The 15,472-nt window shown below is 46.6% G+C and overlaps 1 protein-coding gene across 5 annotated transcripts in view; it reads left to right on the top strand.

The window, feature by feature from the left end:
• The window catches only part of LOC123448376 (putative 14-3-3-like protein GF14-H), a 52,822-nt gene that overhangs the window by 19,028 nt on the left and 18,322 nt on the right, over positions 1–15,472 (top strand). The gene's annotated exons all lie outside the window — the stretch shown is intronic.

The following is a 15,472-nucleotide window of genomic DNA, read 5'->3' as shown; positions in this document are numbered from 1 at the left end:
CGCAAGTGGGACAGGATTATGCATGGTGTTGGAAAGAAAATGTTGTACGAAGACTTTTGAAAACACCATCGGGTGCCACTAATGCCCGAGGGAGATGATGTTGAGCTAGGTAACCACTTGATAAAAAAGTGGTGTACCGAGGCATGTTGTGTGAATGTTTTCGAAAACAGAGAGATTTAAGATTTGTTGACCGTCCCAACCTTACATGTACAACCACGATACCCTTTATGGGACGAGGCTTTGTTGATTACTTTGGTAGGTATTAGCAGAGACCCCACATTACTAGTGGCGGGAGCGACGTGGTCACTCTCGATATGGGGTCGTGCCGGAAAGGACGACCATGGGCTGTTTTCACAGACAGCGGGCTTACCGTTGGTCCTCTCATGGGTGGTACTCGAGATGTACATCATGCGGGCCGGGTACCAACGAGTGGACTCTTTGTTAGTATCGTCAGGGGAAAGGCATTGTTCGGATACTTACCTCGGGTATGAACAATACCGCGAGTCGTGGCTTGACACGGAAGTTTCTCGAGTCCTGTGGGTAAAGTGTGCTACCTCTGCAGAGTGTAAAACTATTCAAACAACCGTGTCCACGGTCATGAACAGTTGGTGGTCCTGCTTAAACTACGTCCGATGGTTTCACGAACTTGATGTGTGTGTGGGAAGAAATGTTGGAGATAAGTCGAATGACTTGACATGATGTTGAACATGAGATGTTCATCCTCTGCATATATTGATATCTGGAACCTGTTCATATGTGTATCTGTAACCTTATGATGCATGTTTTTACGAGTTGCTTGAACATGTCATTGCACTTAAAATTAGCTTTCTGCAGCTTACCTACTTAGTGCTATATCATGCATTGTTATACCTTGTTTCAAAACATGGGTTGCTTGCGAGTACATTCAAAGTACTCAATGGCTTGCCACTGGTTATTTAATTGGCAAGGCATGGAAGAGCAGGAATATGGTGGGGAATACCTTGGTGACGAACATGCCAACTAGGATGCTTCCCAGCCAGAATGCCTATAGGGTTAAGGCAGATGGCATTGGTTCACGCTTTCGTTCAAGATTTCCGCTGCGAGTTTATGAAGACTTGAGCATAAAGGTCATATTTGAGAAAGCGGTATGTAACGGATGTAAGACTCTTGTTATTCAATTTCCGTGTGTTCAGTGGGCATTGATCTCTGGGATCACTGTGCACGTGCATTCAGTGATCTTGACTTATGAGCCGGGGTCCCCGTAATAACATCATCAAGCCCGGTCTTGATGAATTATTGGAGGTACATCGACATGCCTATGAAGTGCACAAGAAGTAGTATTATAGGCTTATGAGGCGCTCAAGAAGCAGGGCGAGGAGTAGGATTTGCAGGATTTTCTTGCAACTTTTAAGGAGGACTGAAGGCAACATCATTTTGGTTGGAGACATCAAGTTCCCTCCTCTCGACGACAAACAAGAATCACTGGAGCAAGTGGCTGTGATTGAAAATCTTGTTAGTAAGGGTAAAGTGATGACGTATAATTCATTCATAGCAAATACGAATGCTTAGAAAATACTCCTGTGTCATCTAATGGTAATGTTGGTTTATCTCCTAGGATAGAAAACCCTAGTCCAATTTTACCTATTTCAGCGGAACCTCCCATGCCGTTGAATTTCTATCCTAGCCACGCCAATCATCTTGTGGTTGCACCTACATGCCCTAGTCCTGTTATGAGTGTGCCCAATTCGGCGTTGACGCTGAATCACTTTATCACACCACTCATAAGCACAAGCATGTTTAGTCTCCCATCGAGTTATTGTTCGGCTCCCACACCATGAATTGTAATCGTAGTTAGTACTCATGTTGCTCCCATGCCATCACTACAAGCATCTTCATCTACCTCAGACCCAAATTTGGACAAATTAAGGGAGGATTTGCATAAGATGTTTCAAGAAACATTCAGAAACGAACCGAAAGGAAGGAGCCGTGTGTACCAAAAGCCTTACCGTGAACACTTCGATGCAGTTTTGTTTGATGTTATAATGTTCTTGATTTTACTTAATTTAGTTGTGAGGGTACGAAAGCAACTTAGTATCGCATCAGTCAATATCTAGCCTAGTTAGGTGAAGCAGGTTCCGTCAATGAACTGAAAGTGGGTCTATTTCCCCTATCTTTAACTGGCACCACTTTTTCATCGTTTGTTGCTTTACCACATGGCTCTATTCTCTTATGGTGGCAACTAGAGGAGAAATTTTATGATCATTTTTATAGCGGCAATAATGAGCTTAATTTGTCACATCTTATACCGGTTAGGCAAAAACATGATGAATCAGCCATCGATACAGGGGGATCAACAGGGATTGATTACTCGATGGATAGCTTGCTAGGCCTGGGTATGCACCTCCGCGGTCATATTTTCCTTATATTTAACTGGCATCATGTTTTCATGGTTTGCTACTTTACCACATGGATAGGACTGTAGACAACATAGAGAAGTACAAGATGACAAAGAAGGCCGCAAAGCGAGCTGTGAGTGAAGCAAGGGGTCGGGCGTATGAGGACCTCTACCAATGGTTAGACACGAAGGAAGGCGAAAGGGACATTTATAAGATGGCCAAGATCCGAGAGAGGAAGACGAGGGATGTTGACCAAATCAAGTGCATTAAGGACGGAGTAGAGCAACTCCTGGTGAAGAACGAGGAGATTAAGCATAGATGGCGGCAGTACTTTGACAAGCTGCTCAATGGGGAGAGTGAGAGCTCTACCATTGATCTGGACGACTCCTTTGATGATACTAGCAGGCGTTTTGTGCGGCGAATCCAGGAGTCGGAGGTCAAGGAGGCTTTAAAGAGGATGAAAGGAGGCAAGGCGCTGGGCCCTGATTGTATCCCCATTGAGGTGTGGAGAGGCCTCGGGGACATAGCGATAGTATGGCTAACCAAACTTTTCAACCTCATTTTTCGGGCAAACATGATGCCAGAAGAATGGAGACGAAGTATATTAGTGCTAATCTTCAAGAACAAGGGGGATGTTCAGAGTTGTACTAATTACCGTGGAATTAAATTGATGAGCCATACAATGAAGCTATGGGAGAGAGTCATTGAGCACCGCTTAAGAAGAATGACAAGCGTGACCAAAATTCAGTTTGGTTTCATGCCTAGGAGGTCGACCATGGAAGCCATTTTCTTGGTAAGACAACTTATGGAGAGAGATATAGGGAGCAAAAGAAGGACTTGCATATGGTGTTCATTGACTTGGAGAAGGCCTATGATAAGATACTGCGGAATGTTATGTGGTGGGCCTTGGAGAAACACAAAGTCCCAGCAAAGTACATTACCCTCATCAAGGACATGTACAATAATGTTGTGACAAGTGTTCGAACAAGTGATGGGGACACTGATGACTTCCCGATTAAGATAGGACTGCATCAGGGGCCAGCTTTGAGCCTTTATCCTTTTGCCTTGGTGATGGATGAGGTCACAAGGGATATACAAGGAGATATCCCATGGTGTATGCTCTTTGCGGACGATATGGTGCTAGTCGATGATAGTCGGACGGTGATCAACAGGAAGTTGGAGTTATGGAGGCAAACCTTGGAATCGAAAGGTTTTAGACTTAGTAGGACTAAGACCGAGTACATTAGGTGTGCTTTTAGTACTACTCAACACGTGGAGGAGGGGGATGTTAGCCCTGATGGGCAGGTGGTACCTCAGAAGGACACCTTTCGTTATTTGGGGTCAGTGTTGCAGAAGGATGGGGATATCGATGAAGATGTGAATCATCTAATTAAAGCCGGATGGATGAAGTGGCGCCAAGCTTCTGGCATTCTCTATGACAAGAGGGTACCACAAAAGCTAAAAGGTAAGTTCTATAGGACGTCGGTTCGACCCGCAATGTTGTATGGCTGTGAGTGTTGGTCGACTAAAAAGCGACATGTGCAACAACTAGGTGTGGCGGAGATGCGCATATTGAGATGGATGTGTGGCCACACAAGGAAGGACCGAATCCGGAATGATGATATACGAGATAGAGTTGGGGTAGCGTCAATTGAAGAGAAGCTTGTCCAACATCGTCTGAGATGGTTTTGGCATATTCAGCGCAGGCCTTCAGAAGCCCCAGTGCACAGTGGACGGCTAAAGCATGCTGATAATGTCAAGAGAGGTCGGGGTAGACCGAGCTTGACATGGGAAGAGTCCATAAAGAGAGATCTAAATGATTGGAGCATCACCAAAGAACTAGCCATGGACGGGGGTGCGTGGAAGCTTGCTATCCATGTGCGAGAACCATGAGTTGGTCGCGAGATCTTATGGGTTTCACCTCTAGCCTACCCCAACTTGTTTGGGACTAAAGGCTTTGTTGTTGTGTTGTTGTTGTTGTCGTCGTCGTTGTTGTTGTTGTTGCTACTTTACCACATGGCTCTATTCTCTTATGGTCGCAACTAGAGGAGAAATTTTATGATCACTTTTATAGCAGCGATAATGAGCTTAATTTGTCACATCTTACACCGGTTAGGCAAAAACATGATGAATATACAGGGGATCAGTAGGGGTCGATTAATCGAGATATAGCTAACCAGGCCTGGAGTGCACCTCCGCGGCTAGGTTCATGTGTCTCTAACCGGATGTGAATTTACGCTAGATGGGCTGCAATACCTCGCTCGTTTATCGTTGGGCTGGCCGGTGTCGATGTCCAAAACTTACACGTGTCCAGCCCAAAAATCTGAACTATATATGGTACCGATTTTATTTGAGACCAGATGACCTAACATAGGTCTGCCCCTGCATCCCTTCCCGATAAACACCATGGACTTGGAAGGGAAGAAAATGTTAGTTCGGCCTAACATACCCGAATCTACTAATAAAGATAATATGGTTATTAGTGAAGCTAGGAAAAGCAAAGAGGGTGACAAGGTCTTGGGAAGAGAGATTGTGCTTGAAAAGCAACCCGGTGACAAGGCGGTATTAAAGATCACCATCAACAATCCTACGCTCGGAGGGAAACCACAAGTGCAAGAGAATACTCACCTTACATTTATCAAGCCTAAGAGTATAGAAGTTGGCAAGTGGAGAACGAATGAAGCCCAAGTGCTAGCAAATCAAGGTAACTTTTGATATGTTGTTATCCAAATATGCCAATCAAGCGGCTGGTTCTAGCTCTAATTGGCCATCACATTTTAAGCGTTCATGATGACCTCCGAAGCAAAAATTTCAGCAATCACTCGAGGCCATGGGGGTCGTGAGTATCGGTACCATGGATGGCGCCAACCCTCTATGTGACATATTACATGGGAGGCTTCAATGGAGGATGGGGGAAGCTCCCAATGGGCTCCTTATGCTTTTTATCCAGTGTGGGCCGCAGCTAGGAGGCCTGCTCGTGAGAGCCTTTCTTATCCTACACAAGGCCGTTTAAGCCATGGTGCAAATCGGCCAACACAAGTTTCTCCAAGCAAGTGTGAATAACTGAGGTAAGTTTGCTGAATAAGAGAGAGCGAAAGACTTTTCGCGTAAGAGCTCTACAAACCTTGTTTGTCCTATCATACTTTGTTGAGCACTCACTATTCAACTGTAACGCCAAAGATGCGATCCTATCCTTATTTTGGCGTGAGGGCCTCGCCAGGGATAGAAGCGCATCTCGTCGTTTTGCAAGAATGAATATCGTTACAAGTACATGTACTGAAGAGATGAGTATATGGAATTGGCTTACACTTGCCACATGTTACAACAATATACAATCAACATGTAGAAGAGCAGGGTCCGACCACGGACGAAAACAAACAATAAAAGAAACGACGTCCATCCTTGCTATTCCAGGCTGTCGGCCTGGAACCCATCCTAGATCAATGATGAAGAAGAAGAAGAAACTCCAAATAGAACAATCATCACGCTCGCGTCTTAATATCACTTTACCTGTACCTGCAACTGGTGTTGTAGTAATCTGTGAGCCACAGGGACTCATCAATCTCATTTCCAAAGGTATCAAGACTAGCAAAGTTTAATGGGTGAGGTATGGTTAAGTGGTGATGCTGCAGTAAGCGACTAAGCATTTATTTGAGGTGGCTAACTTACGAGTACAAGAATAAAAGAGGGGGATAATCTACGCATAACGGACGTGAACTACTGATGATCAAATGAATGATCCTCAACACCTACTTATGTCAGACATAACCCCACGTGTCCTCATTCGGAGAAGCTCACGAAAGAGACGGTCACGGTTACGCACACAGTTGGCAAGTTTTTAATTAAGTTTACTTCAAGTTATCTAGAACCGGATATTAAAGAAAGTTTCCAAGTTTGCCACATAACCGCGGGCACGGCTTTCCGAAAGATTTGACCCTGCAGGGGTGCTCCAACTAGTCCATCACAAATTACCACAAGCCGCATAGAAAGCCTCGATCACGAAACTCGTGATCTCCTCGGATTCCTTAGTCGAAAACCTCAACTCTGAGATAGCCCAAAGCATCACCGGAATCCCGATGCACAAGATATTTCGTACAAGGTAAAACGAGTCTAGCAAGGCCGCCCGACGTGCCGACGATCCCGATAGGAGTCGCGTATCTTGTTCTCAGGGCACAATCGGATGAGCGCAGCGTACAGTGGCCTGCTAGAGATCTCCCGAGTTGCCCCGGGTTGGCCCCACACACGACTCTAGTTTGGACCAACACTCATGAGGAGCACTGGTCCGGGGGTTGATTAATTATCCGCGGGTGCCAACGGGTCCCTATGCTTTTTAGTAGTTGTTAGGCAAATGTAGTACCAAAGTTGAGCCTTGCCAGAGCAGTCTTAAACTAAAACGAATTATCAAGGGGGTCCCCATAACAACCCCGATCGTGTTAGGAGCGCTCAGTTATAGAATATAACACTGGTAGCCGAAACTAACGCGGCAAAGGTGGAACAAAACACCAGGCTAGAAAGTCCGAGCCTTCCACCTTTTACGAAGTATATAGGTGCATTAATTTAAATAACATTAATATGGTGATATAACAAGGAACCCATATTATCACATGGAAGCAACTGCACCTGCAATTAGCAATGCTATCCAATGGTTAAGCAAGCGGTAATACAACCAATCAGTGGTTTGCTAGGTTGTAGAAAATTTGAAGGTTTTCATGGCAATGTTGAGAGGCTGACATTTAACAGGTGGTAGGCAGCGAGACATAACGAAAGAAACAAGACAACTAGCATGTCATTGATAGTAATGATATCTAGGGAAATGGTCATCTTGCCTGAGATCCCGCTTGGAAGAAGAACGAATCCGTGAAGCAGGCGAACCGACGTAGTCGAACGGATCCTCACATTCCGACACGCTTGCGGAACTCTATCGAGAAGAAGCAAACCGGAAACAAGAATCAACACACGCTATTCACCACACATATGCATGACATGATGCACAACCTAATGTGATGCATGTCCATTTCAATTAGGCAAGGCATGGCGTGACAGTTCACAACAGTCAAACACTACACATTAAGTGAAGCTCAATATGCAACGAGTTGCATATTGACGAAACTCCACATACGAATCATTTAGTTCGCTCCCGTTTAGGTACACGGCAATATTAAATGTTGTTTAAACATGGCAAGAGGTGAAGCATGTGATTCTACACGTCATTCTAGTCGGTTACCACATATAGCTCATTTGATCGGAGCTACGGTTAACAGATACGTGCAACACAAGATATTATGTCATGAATGCAACATGCATGCAATTTTATGAAAACACCGGCAAGAAGGATATGAAGCATGTTCGGGAACCATGGCGGCAAAACGGAAACGATGCCACGGCAACGTTCCAGTCCCGATAACTCGATGAGATACCGGTGCCAACGAATTAGGAGCGTGTGCGTGTCATGCCAAGAATGATGGGGTGATCCCGGTTACCGGGTTCCCATGTGTCGGGGTCACGGCAAAAGAGGGACAACGTGCAACTAGCATGGCATCTACGAAAGGGACAACATCGACTCTCATACAACAACGCATTCATCCACGGGTATCGTCTTGGCGGTATACCTTTGAAGCGTGCCTCTCGGAGCGGTTTGAGTCGTAGCGGTGTAGTTGTACATGGGTCGTCGTGGAAGTAGTGGTTACACAGGTCTTCGGCGACGGTAGTCGTACACGGGTTGGAGAGGAACTTGGCGAATCCACGATCTGCGGGGATCGACGTAGTGGTTCCCGTAGTTGTTCAGGCGTTGCAGCGTCGGCCTTTGACGATTTCGAAGGGGTACTTGGCGATCCAAGGATGCTCACGTTTGGGGAGGTCTCGGTTTCGGCGATGATAGCAGAGGCACATGGTCATCTTAGCACTTGCGTGATCCAAATCTAGCTGACACAAAATACCATGATCTACGCATCCAAATGGCCAACCCCAACCAGCAGCATCACAAGGCAGCAAGGACCACGACACGACGACGACAACAGCAGCACGCAGCAGCCAGCAGGCAAGCGACTGCGAGGCTGGACCCTGGTGGAGGGCGCAACACGGCGCGGCAGGACGGGGCTGTCGGATCCGGGGGTCGACCCGGATCTGTGCGGTGACAACGCATGGTAGGTGCTCCAGGCCGGCCATGGCTGGGTGGAGCTCGGCTCCATGGCACGGGGTCGGCGATGGCTCTAGTGGCTGCCACACGGGGAGAGGCGGAGATGGCCGGAACGCGGCAGATTCGACGAGGGGAGGCCGGATCCCCTCGACCTCGAGGAGGAGGAGGAGGCACGGGCCACCTGCGGACGTCGTGCGCAGGTGGAGCAACGCCCTCGGACGGGTCATGGCGGAGGGAGGATGGGGCACAGTTGCCGCTTGAGTGGGCTCGCGGGGCAGGTGACTGGGCGGCGCGGGGTGGCTGACTGGGCGCGGCGGGCTGGCTCTCTGGTGGCTGCGGGCGAGGTCAACGGCGACTGGGGCACGAGCATAGGAGCTCGGGCTGGCTCGCGGGATGGGAGGAGGGAGGAGACGTTGTGGGTTGGCTCGATGGGAAATAGTAGGTGGGGTGGCGGTGCTGTCGGGAGGGGGTTTGGTTGGCTAGGGTTAGGGTAGGATTGGACTGCATTTTGTATATAAATAGCCACTATTTTCTACATGGGTCTAATTGGCCCTCCGATCTAAATGGAACGGTCGCGTTAAGATAGGCTATGGGGTCCTATTGAAAAACCGATGACAATTTGCGGTAAAACGGGGTTGATCCGGATCCAACGGTCACGATCGCTCGGTTCGGGTCCAGGGGATGTTTCGGACTAGGTTGTGGGCAGGTCGGTGCACCGTGCAGAGGGGCTAGGCGGAGATGAGAGGGAAAACAGGCAACCCGGTGACAGACTTTTATAAACCGAAAACGTCCGACGAAATGATCGGCTATAGTGCCGCTATGGGTTTAACGGTTGGGGTATCAAACGAACTCCGATTGCGATGGAATTTGACACCCGGCCTTCCTACACTATATTAAGACCGTACGCCAACTTTTAACCCAATCCGAGAATATTTATACACACTCTTTTTGCGCGTGCGTGTGTGGTTGGTCTCGAAACGGCCAACGACGAAAACGGAGAGAACCGGCAACTACCAACAGATGCAAGTTTTGAAAAGTGACGACAACGGAGTGCCGATGCAATGCGGATGATGCGAATGATGAGTGCGACAAACAATCTAATCACACGGCGGCAACGGAATAAAAGGGGAATCTTCTGGAGCGTCGTTCTCAGGCTGTTACAACTCTCCTACACTAACAAGAGATCTCGCCCTGAGATCTAAGAATGAAAGGGGAAGAGGATGAGAAAGCAAGAGGTAAAGAAACTTAGTCGCTTCTTTGACAAACGAGTGAAGTCAACGATCCTTGAAGGTTGCAAAGAGATGAAGAATGATACGAAGAACAAGCAAGAATTCAAACAAAACTTCGGCAGCACTTGTAGGAAATTGAGGCAAAATTTGTTAAGATGGAAAGATCTTGAGAAGATTCACAACAAACTAACTGAATTGAATAAGCAAGGAGAGAACATGATCCTGATAGAACAAGATGATAGATTGAAGAGAGCAACATCACAACAACTTCGGAACAAGAGAATAGAAACTAGATCATTGGGAAGAAGGAATGGAGAAGAAGATGAAAACTTCTACCACAATTGAATTTGGCAAGCATCCTTGCAAGAAGAATTGAACGGAGTTGTTGGAAAACCAACAATGAAAAGAACAAGCTTGTAGTGGACTTATGAAAACCATCTCAACAATGAGGTGACAACCAGCCACAATTGGAAAACAATTGATTCATTGGAAGCAAAAAGATATGAAAACTTCTTACACCAAGAGGAAACATTGAAAAACTTGGATTAATGGCAACACCATAATAGCAACAATCCTTAGACAAGGCTTTAGGTGAAATCCAACCCAAGACAACTTCGATGAAGAAACCATGGGTTGAAATTATCCATGACAAGGAATTGGTGGGTTTAATTATCCCATTCTTGAAACAATTCTCTTCGAGACTCCTCCACTAACAAGAATGTTATAACACCACCTCAAAGGAAAATGGAGGAAGAATTGCACTTTGAAATGCAAGAGAAGGAACACTTGAGGTTCTCCAACAAGAATCTTGAAGAAAAGATTGAGAATGAATTGAAACCTTGATGAACCACCATGAAGGACCTCCGAAATAGAAGGATGATAGAAAAGAATTGAAGCTTGAAAAAAAAGATTGAGGCCTTGCAATGATTTAGATGAAGCTTCACTAAGAGATACTTGAGAAAACTTGGAACTTCGGAAGGAAAAGATGAAGCACTTGGGATGCAGAATTGGTATCATGAACCACTCTGGAGAAGAATTGAAATCACCTTGATGAACAAGAATAAGAATTATGTTATGCTCATCCTTCATCAAGTTAAATTGATGACAAGCAACATATATAGCATACCACTTATTCTTCTTGAAAAAGATTGGGGAGAGAGAGATGGAGCGCAAACTGAAGAAGTCTTGAAAGAAACACCGGTAAGAATTTGGAATGAAAGAGGATAACACAAATGAACTGGGCTACATGAGGACAAAAGAGGATGATTCGATTAGAGAAAGATTTAACAGGCCACCGGTAAGAATTTGCAAATGAATAAGGATACCAAGATTGAATGGAGATACATGAGAATGAAGACATCTTGATCCACCTGAGAGAAAACTTGAACAAGGGACCGGAATAATTGAGAGACGAACGAAGAGATAACAAATGAGAAGAATTTGAGAATGAAAGCTGAAAGCTGAGAATGAAGAAATCTTCTGAAATAATGGCCTTCGGAGGATCAAGAAGTGAAAACAATTCTAAAATGCACCGGTTAGATATGGAAGGAATTACTCATGATCAAAACAATTGAGACACAAACTGAGATGACAATTGATCAAAAGAATGGAGAAAGATTTAAGAGAAACTCTCCTTTGATCTTCCAAGCTGAGAATGATGGCAAGAAGCACCATCAAGAATTACTGAGACACTCCGGAATAAATGAACAAGGAAAAGTTGAGCCAATGACAAGAAAGAAATTTGAAGCAATCTTGAAGAAGGAATATGACTGATGGAATCATTCTTACATGACACTTGAAAAGATTTAGAGATCTTCGTGAAAAGATTAGAAGAGCCAGGAAAGATCCTGGGAAAGAACCTGTGGGTTATGGGCCCACTCAAATAAACCACCGTTGAAACAATTGCGAAGAAAGAGAGATTGCACCGGTATAATAAAAACTTGATGAGGTGAGAACCTCGAAAAAAATTGAACGGACTGAAAACAAGAAACTTCTGAGATATCTTCAACGCTCCGGGTAGAACAGAGATGGATGAATAACAAGAGAGGCTTGAATTGAATTCACCGGAAAAGAGAACAAGAATGAAAAATGATGAACTTAGAACTCCTGAGAATCTTCACAATGAATCACCGGATACGATACAGAAGAAAGAAAGCGGAAGCATCAACGAAAAGAAAGGCACTTGGATGACAATTGAATCACTGAAGAAAAAGGGAGGGAGGGCGGGAAAAACTGGATGCATATTATATTATATCGTTCCAAATAAAATAAAATAATAAGAATAAAGAATGTGTGCTAAATCGCTAGATGCTGAATTTTCAGAATCTGACAAGCAGAAGGAGATCAAAGAGTCAATTCCTTTGGTAATCCGCTAATCCTAACGGTAATATAGTTGTTAAACAGGGTCCCATGGTTATTGATCATGAGGCTAGCGTTAAGCTTCATGCACTAACAACCAAAAGTCCGAACTGATGGAAAGGGCTAGGCAATCTACCCCCTCTCACGTGTGACACGGAAAGTCAACACGTGAATAGAGTCAGAGGTATGGCTCAAGAGCCCTATACGTGGACAAAGGGAGGCAACAACAATTTTTGGATAAATTGCAAAAGCCAGTACTTGAACTCAAGACCTTAGACTCTGATACTATGTTAAGCTTCATGCACTAGCCAATGCAACCAAAAGTCCGAACTAATGGAAAGGGCTAGGCAATCCACATATACACTTCAAAAGCTAGCACAAGCAAAGGCCAAACCTAGGGATCCCAAATATACCCAACCTCAGTGATATCCTCCCGGATTAATTAAGGCCATGAAAAGGAGATTGTAGTGAAAGAGAAACCACAAGAAGTGGGAGCATGAAGCGGAGAAGCTAAGGAATGGATAATTTAATAAAATTTGGCCCATGGCATTCGAAAAACAAGTGTTGAGACCAAAACAAATAGAGAACGCTGTTAGAGTTATAATATAAGTCATGTACCCTTTTGTATTTATCCCAATATATAAGGGGTTTCCTGCATATAGTCCTCACCTGTACATGTATATATACCGGCCTATGGCCTCATGGGAATACAAGTTGCTTATTCCTAACATGGTATTAGAGCCCTAGGTTCTTTTTCCGCACGCGCAACTCGTGCTTCTACCCAATCCCGTCGGATCTTCCAGCCCTCCCCGTCGTGCTCCCTCACCCCGGCCGCGTCGGCTCCTCCCTGCCCTGCCGTCTCGCTCTGCCTCGTCTCCCGTCGCTGGTCTGCCTCGGATCCAGCTGCCCTCCCGTCGCCGGTCCAGGACCCGCCGCTGCAGCTCGCGCCGGTCTCTACCTTGGATCCAGTCGAGGCGGCCCAATCGAGGCGGCTCGCATCTGGCAGCTCAACTCCAGATCACGTCGTGGCTCAACTCCAATCGCGTCGTGGTCTTCTGGATCCATCATCCAGATCGCATCGTGGTCTTCTGGATCCCATCAGTACGTGGACGCGGCTCCCACCAGAAGACCAGATCAAGGCGGCTCCCTCCCATCAGACAATTCCTTGCCAGATCTGACGCTCCAATCCTGCTGTCAGACGCGAACGCGTTTCGTTGACCGAGTTCCAAAAAAAAATGTCTGCTGCATCAGGCTACGTTGCTGTTCCTCGTTGTCCGGTGATCTTTGATGGCACTAACTACACCGAGTTCATTGGCTTCATGCGCATTCACATGTGTGGCATCCGCCTCTGGGGTTTTCTTTCTGGCGAGGTCTGTTGTCCGCCATGTCCGGTTCCTCCCGTGGCTCCCACTCCGTCGACCCCACCGGCTCTTCCTGCGGATGCTCCTCAGACCGCAAAGGATGCGGCTAAGCTTGCTGATGAGGCCGTTGTGAGTGCTTATAATGAGAAGGTCTTGGCTTATGAGGAGGCTCTTCAGGTGTATCGTGGTGCTCTGACTGTTTATACCCAGTGGCTTGATGATGATGCTCGTGCTACAACTGTTCTCACTGCTAGTGTTCTGCCTCAGTTTGCTTCAGAGTTTCTGGGCCTTCCTATTGTATCTGAGATGTGGACCCGCCTTCGTCAGCGCTATCAGCCCTCTGGTGATGCCTTATACCTCTCTGTGATTCGTCAGGAGCATGCTCTTCAGCAGGGTGACTCTACTGTTGATGACTTCTATGCACAGAGTTCTGCTATCTGGCGCCAGCTCGATTCTCTCCGCACTGCTGGTTGTCGTACTTGCCCCTGTTGCCAGGCTGTCCAGGCCAACTTGGAGTTTCATCGCGTCTACGAGTTCCTGTCTCGGCTCTGTAAGGAGTTTGAGCCCCGGCCTGCTCAGTTGTTTGCCCGTGGCCGTATTTCTCTCATGGAGGCGCTTTCTGAGATTCGTGCTGAGGAAACTCGCTTACGTGGTGTTGGTTTGCTGGAGGTTCCCTCGGTGCTCGGTGCTCGGACTCTTTCTACGCCACCTGCTGCACCGACCCCTTCTCGCTTGAGTGCTCCGCCGCTCTTGCCCACTCCTTCTGGAGGCTCAGGTCGCCCCCGTTCACATTGTGGCTACTGCAACAATGATGGTCATATTGAGTCCCACTGCTACACGAAGAAGAAACACTTGCGCAAGGCGCGATCATCATCTACAGCGACTTCGTCATCTACCTCGACAGCTTCAGCCATCGCTTTGACTGAGCAGGATATTCTGAGACTTAAGCGTCTGCTTGCTGCTTCAGGTTCTTCCTCGACGGTACTGCTGGTTCTGTGACTGAGGCTTCCCGCACTGAGCAACCACCTTCTACACAGTCAGGTACTTCCCCATGGGTTCTGGACTCTGGAGCTTCCTTTCATATGACTACTAATTCTTCCACTCCGTCCTCTCTTCGATCGCTTGATTCTCCTGTTCATGTCCTCACCGCTGATGGTACTCCCCTTCCTGTCGTTAGTAGAGGCACTCTTACCACTCATTCTGTTCCTGATGTTTCTCATGTTCCTCGACTTACCATGAATCTGTTTTCCGCTAGTCAACTTGCTGATTCTGGTTGTCGTGTCATCCTTGACCTTGACTCTTGTTCTGTCCAGGACCGTCGCACGCACACTCTGGTTGGGGCTGGTCCTCGCCGCCGTGATTCTGAGGGTCTTTGGGAGTTGGACTGGCTTTATGTTCCTTCTGCTGCCCACTCTATCGCCAGTTCTTCCGCTTTGGTTGCCTCGGCTACTGGTTCCTTCCAGCAGTGGCATCATCGACTTGGTCATCTGTGTGGTTCTCATTTGTCGTCGTTACTTCGTCGAGGTCTTATGGGGTGTGTCTTAGGAGATGCCTCTTTAGAGTGTCAGGGTTGTCGTCTTGGCAAGAAGATTCAGTTACCATATCCACATAGTGAGTCAGTGTCTAAGCGTCCTTTTGATTTAGTTCATTCCGATGTATGGGGTCTGGCTCTCTTCGCTTCGAAAGGGGTCATAAATACTATATTATTTTCATAGATGACTTCTCTCGTTACACATGGCTTTATTACATGACTTCTCGTAGTGAGGTGTTGTCCATTTATAAGCGTTTTGCTGCCATGGTTGATACTCAGTTCTCTTCTCCCATTCGTGTGTTCCGTGTTGACTCCGCTGGCGACTATATCTCTAAGATGTTGCGTGGTGTTCTTGCTGAGCAAGGGACTCTCTCTCAATTCTCTTGTCCTGGTGCTCACGCTCAGAATGGCGTGGCTGAGCGCAAGCATCGTCATCTTCTTGAGACGGCTCGTGCATTGATGATTGCTGCCTCTCTCCCGCC

This window comes from Hordeum vulgare, chromosome 4H (genome assembly GCF_904849725.1).
Source record: "Hordeum vulgare subsp. vulgare chromosome 4H, MorexV3_pseudomolecules_assembly, whole genome shotgun sequence".
Lineage (NCBI taxonomy): Eukaryota > Viridiplantae > Streptophyta > Magnoliopsida > Poales > Poaceae > Hordeum > Hordeum vulgare.
This window is presented reverse-complemented; position numbering and strand designations above follow the sequence as displayed.